The following is a 6,000-nucleotide window of genomic DNA, read 5'->3' as shown; positions in this document are numbered from 1 at the left end:
GGTCCCAGAAGACACCCCAACGGGGGAGTGCGGGAGTGAGACGGGAAAGGAAGACAGAGAGAAGTGCAGCGTGGAGCAAACCACCTCCGTGGACGCCGGGAGTGTGTCCTGATGGCGGACTCAGAGACACTGCTGAGGGCGTCTCAGGGTTCTGGCGTTCAAGGAACAAGCAAACGGAGGAGCTTCATCTGTCTATATGCCAACACCTCCTCCATCTCTGGCTGAGGCTTGCTCCTGCGAGCATGCGTACAAGAGGCGAAAGCCTGGTCCTGTGATTTCTCGGAACACATTGCAGCCGTTTCTTGTAAACGACCTTTAGCTCGGGAAGGATGTGGGTGTGGTACCTGCAGCCTCACCTGCTGCACACGCTGGGTTCCATGGGATTTACCATAGAAGAGGGCGCCTTGCATCTCCTGAGTTCCCTTGATATTGTTGGCAAATGTCTAAGTTGTTTGGGAAAATGAATAAAGGGAATGTGTGTGTGTGTGTGTGTGTGTGTGTGTGTACATACATTTATCTCAGGGGTAAAATATGTCTGTTTATATGCTTGCATCTACTACAGTTGTCTCAAAAACATTAACATTATATTGAAATGAAAAAAATGATTTTAATGATGTCTAGCTATAGCCTAGAGATGTAATCTTTCTAAGTTCCCTGACTATCATTGTGTTTGTTCTGTAGTTTCTCAAAGATGAGTAACCGAAGGTTTATCACCTTGTTGACGATGCAGGTGGCCTGGAAGAACTTAAAGACAGCTGAATGTGAAGGAATTTGCTGGTGTCAAATCATGGGTTATCACCTTGAAACTGAATAACTCTGTGTGTTTGGGTTTTTTTTTTTTGCTCTTCAAATTTTGTTTACAGCTTGTAAAAAAATTAGTTCCTGACTTGATTCTGAAATTTGTGTTGGTATAATGTAAAAGTCCTCTCAGAAATTACCTGCTGGACAGAGCTCTCCCTCACCGTGACCCAGGTGGAATGACTGTCTCACCACCTTGTACTCATGCTGTGCCTTCTCTATACCTCAAGCCCATTATTATAGGTTTTTATAGTTTATTATTTAAATCCAGTTTATAATTTATTATTTAAACCCAGTAAGAATTGTGACTGTGTCTTGCTGGACTCTGTATTTCCAATGTGTATTTCAGATGTTCGTGTGTATTTTGCCTAAGAGGACCACCATTCAAAGACACCCCATTATAACTTAAAGTAAATACACACCCAGAGGGGTATGAATAGGAAATAGATGGCCCAAGATGAAAGAAAAATAAACAATATCCATGAAATCACACAGATAGAAAAAGCCAGTTTCTTCTTTTATTTTAGGTCCCAATCGTGCAAGTGGTTATTAAAATGTAGTTGTGTGGTTTTACTTTATTTTTATTTAACCTTCATTGTATTTTTTGAAACAATGGTATTGCCAATTCTTTTAAGTCAAAGACCTAAGGATAAAGAACACATTGACAAATAGAAATCACCTTGAAAAAAAACACATGATAAGTTACCATTTTTCAGTGAAGAAGAGCTGTTTCCTTCCTTAGATAAACAGGAGACAAAAATATAGCCTTGAATTCTTATAATTCTATCTACTTAATGCAGCATCTCACTAGATAAAATGCTTTTGACAGTCCATGCAATGCCCTGTTTATAAATCAATACTCTTCCTTAATTTTGTAATTTCCCTTTTTATTCTCCATAGGCAAATGCATACTTGACTTTGCAGCATCAAATATTTTCTCTTTAGAATGCTTTTTTCTGTCAAAGTTCATTATGTAGTTACCAGATACATGCTGTCACCTGAGCATTCTCTTTGGAGTAACATCAAGTGGGGAAATATTGCATTGATTTCAGAACTTATTCTATATAGAAATTGCAAATACCAACATAATGCATCTGCCCAGAAAGATTCTCTAAGGAAATAAAGGAAAATAACAATTGTTTCAAAATAGTCCTCAAGGCTTGACCACATGCCAATTGAAAGATTGAAGAAGTTCATATATTTGACCAAATAGTAACTAAACTTTGCAACTCTCTGGAACATTATTCTTTGTGCATATTTACTTAAGTAAAGTTAATATTTCTGCTTATATGAAAATAGCAAGCCTCCAAGTTAGATATATTCAAGAGCTGCTGAGTTCATCCTGAAAGTGGAGACTGCTGAATGGAATTGAGGAAAAAATACTTTTGGTGAATTTTCAGAGCCTTTATTCAAAAGGCTAACAGCTTTTCATAGGATAGCTATCCTTTGATATGGCTCCTACCTTCCTGTCTAGTTTCAACTGCTGTCCACCTCTTAGATCCCCAGAATATTCCAGACAAAGAAGAATACAGTATAGGAGATGCCCAAAGAACTTCCTCTTTTTTTCACAAAGGCTATTTCCCTATCAGCCTTTTAACTCCCTGTCAGTCCTTCTTTAATCTTCAAATGCCCCTTTGGTCTTACTCCGCTATTCTAATACTCTACTATTCTATTACTCTAGTATTCTACTATTACTCTACTATTCTATTACTCTACTATTCTACTCTACCACTTGGTCTTACTCCACTATTCTCAAAGACGCTTGGCATGTAGCTCTGTTATTGCATTTCCCCTTCTTACTGAAATGATTTGCTTTGCTGTTTATCTCCCCAACAAGACTGTGAGCTCCCATATCAGTTTCTTGAACCCCAGTGCTGGATAATTCTAGGGGCTGGGAGCCACCTTACTCAAGGTGGATCTTCCATGAATGTCTGCCCAATTAGAACGATTTTCTCTCCTCCTCTGGATTGCTGAATGCATTTTGGAAATCATTAGTACATCAGGGAATCACTTTACATTATTAGACATATGGGGCTTCTAAAAGTATCAATAACATTTTCTATAAATTAGTTATTATACACATGTGCAGACACACACACAGAAAATCAAACTCAGCAATTATAAGCAATATATTGTAATCTTCTTTATACTTCAATTCTAGTGCTTAATCATAGGCACAGTTGCTTCAAAAAAAGGAAGTGTGAACCATCTCAGGATCTCATAAAAATCTTTTACACAGGTAAAATTAAACCAAAATTCTACAGATTCATTCAATAGCTTTTTTTTTGTCCATTGAACATTTTACTCCCCACATCTTTTTTGGAAACTAAAGGAAGGATTACTATTTTGCTATGGTACTCTCCTCATTTCTCCCTTGGTGGATAATTAAAAGTTGCCTGTGGCCATGGCATGTTGTGTTTGAATTCAGTTCCATTGGATAAGAAGTGTTGTCATATAGGACCTATCACTGCTTTAGCGACATCTAAGAAATGCTCCAGAATGACCATACGTGGTTTCCTAGGGTCAGCAGGCGGCACGTGTCCCTAATGGTCAGCGCTGGGACAAGGTCCCATCGGGGCATCTGAAGGAAGGAGACAGCACTGCTCTCCCGATCTGACATGGATCTCAAGTTGTCTTTATTTGTGACTTAGTTGCTCTAGGGCACTTCCGAATCCAACTATAATCACCAATTTTAATGGCAACTACATTTGATGTATTATTCATCTTCAAGGTTGTTTCAAATGTGTGCCTTATTCCTCTGCCATACATTTTTTTAAAAAATGTTCTTAGGTCAGTCTTCTAGTGAACCTAAAAATAACATCCAGGCATGAGTCTGGCTGGGAAGAAGAGCATTCATGCATTTAGACATCGGACCTGGCCTCCAATGCCTGCCCGTAATCTAAGGAAGACCATGTTCTGGAAAACAAACAAACAAACAAACATAACTAAGTATAATTACTTGCCTCTGCCAATTAAGGGTTGCTATTGCTCTTGGTCACCCTAGAATCACATTTTCTTCCGTGAAATCTATGAAGATATCATTAAACCCTTCCCCTGATTTATTGTTTTGCACAGTCTCTGTGGGTCAGGAATTCAGGGGCAGCTTAGCTGGGCTGTTCTAGCTCGGAGACCCCCACCATGTTACGCCCAGGTTTCCGACTGAGGTTGCTGCCATCGGAAGATCTGAATGGGCCTGGAGGGTCTACTTCCAAGGCGGCTCTCCTACACCCCTACCAAGTCCATGCCGATCACTCACAGGAGGCTTTGGCTCATCACTGTTTCCGTGGGCTGCCCAAATGTCTTCACGGCATTGGAGTTGGCCTTTACCAGCTCATTCTCCAGGACCACAAGGGGAAAGTCACAATGTCTTTAACATCCTATTCTTGGAAGTCAAACTCCATCATTGCTGCAGAAATCAATTGGTTGGAAAGGTCAGCCCTATTCATGTGAGAGGACTACAGGGTGAGAGGGGAGTCGCTGGGAGCCATTGGAGAGGCTTGCTGCTCTACTCGACTACGCAGGGCAGAGATTTTAGTTATTTTAAGAATGCTGGTATGTGTGTCTCAGCGTAATGACCAATGAATTATCTTCTGTTCTCACAGCAGGGATACGTTCATTTGGTAACTTCGCACGATTAATAAAACACTACAATATTCTCACTTCCCTGTTTTATTTCTTCCTATAGATCAAATGCGGAAAACTGTGGTTCAGCCCGTGACCTGTTTTTGTGTGAAGTCTGAACTAAGAATGGGGGTTTACATGTCAGAGAGATATTTCTTTAAGCAAAGATAAGAATATACATCAAATTCCCAGTTACCAAATCTTGCCTGCAAAGCCTAGAATATTTACTAGCTACCTTCTTAGGAAAATGGTATAGACTCCTATTCTAGATGGTACCAATAAACCTCATTTAGCTTAGCCTGCCATGAATCCAAGATTCAGTAAGTTAACCAGGTAAGCAAATAGAATGTCTCCTAGCTTTTCCATGTATTCTACAGAATCCTAAACTTACGATAAATTATTTCATGATGATATAATCATCTCAGTCTAAAGTTACCACCCTACCTTCCTGTGCACATTTTTAAATCTATTTCACATGGAGTCCCCACATCTACACTGACCAAAATTTGCACATGCGTTGTGCGCCTAGGCCTTCTCCCCACAGGTTTATGCCCAAGACTTGGCCTGGAGACAAAATTAAGTGATAGGTCTTACACACAATCAGATTTAGCATTTGGCATTTTCTTTTTTAAAAAAAGAAAGAAAAAACTGACTTCAGATGAAGTTATTACAAGGTCCTCACACCAGAGCCTGGCTCATTAATTGGACTGTAAGGCTCAATGAAATAAGAGTTTTACTGTTCTTTAAAAAATCTAGTCCTCCTAAATCCAGTTCCTTTTTGAAGGCCCCCTCACTCACTCAGTCCTCATCCTAATTCTCACATAAGAGCTAGAAACATGGTAAACTTACTATGTTTTGATTCACCCACCTAAATTACCCATCTCTTTTACCAGACCCTATGTTATATCTAATCTACTCTTTTGTTCTTAATGATAGAAAAATCTTTTGAGGTGATCACTGTTGCTCTCTACTTCTTGACAACACCTTGAAATATGCTTATGCTTGTTTCGTTTTATTCTTTAAACTCTCCAGCAGAGGTAGAAAAATCTCTGCACCTGTTCTGCATTATAGAGAATATTAGCATTCACTGACCAGCCCAAGTCTGGCTGTTAATAGACACTGATTCCAAGTGACCACAGGTGATCATTCAATACTTCATTAATAGTATTATTAACAGCTATAGAATTCACAGTGTTCCATTCTGTAATGCCAAACATTTTCCTGCATAAAAAGATAAATAAGTTTGATAGCTAAATTTCCCTTTTTTTCAGTGTCGTTTATAAATGCTTTGGCCAAACATTTCACAGCTGTCAGCATCATTGGACAAATATCATAGGATTTGCGGTAATAAGAGAGGACATTGCATTTTCCAAGGGAAAGGCTCTAGGTTGAGCCTTCAGGACCAACCAACGTCACGAACCGCATGTGAAGCTGTCACGACAAAGTAGAGGCTGACCTTGGAGCCATGCTCTTGCCGCCATAATTTAAACCAACAAACCAGTATCCCCTAGTGGATAGATTTCTTCATGTAGCTCACTTTTGAATCTGTGTCTCATGTACAACTGGCCATGTATTTTGAAC

The sequence above is a fragment of the Phyllostomus discolor genome, chromosome 9 (genome assembly GCF_004126475.2).
Source record: "Phyllostomus discolor isolate MPI-MPIP mPhyDis1 chromosome 9, mPhyDis1.pri.v3, whole genome shotgun sequence".
Taxonomy (NCBI): Eukaryota; Metazoa; Chordata; class Mammalia; order Chiroptera; family Phyllostomidae; genus Phyllostomus; species Phyllostomus discolor.
This window is presented reverse-complemented; position numbering follows the sequence as displayed.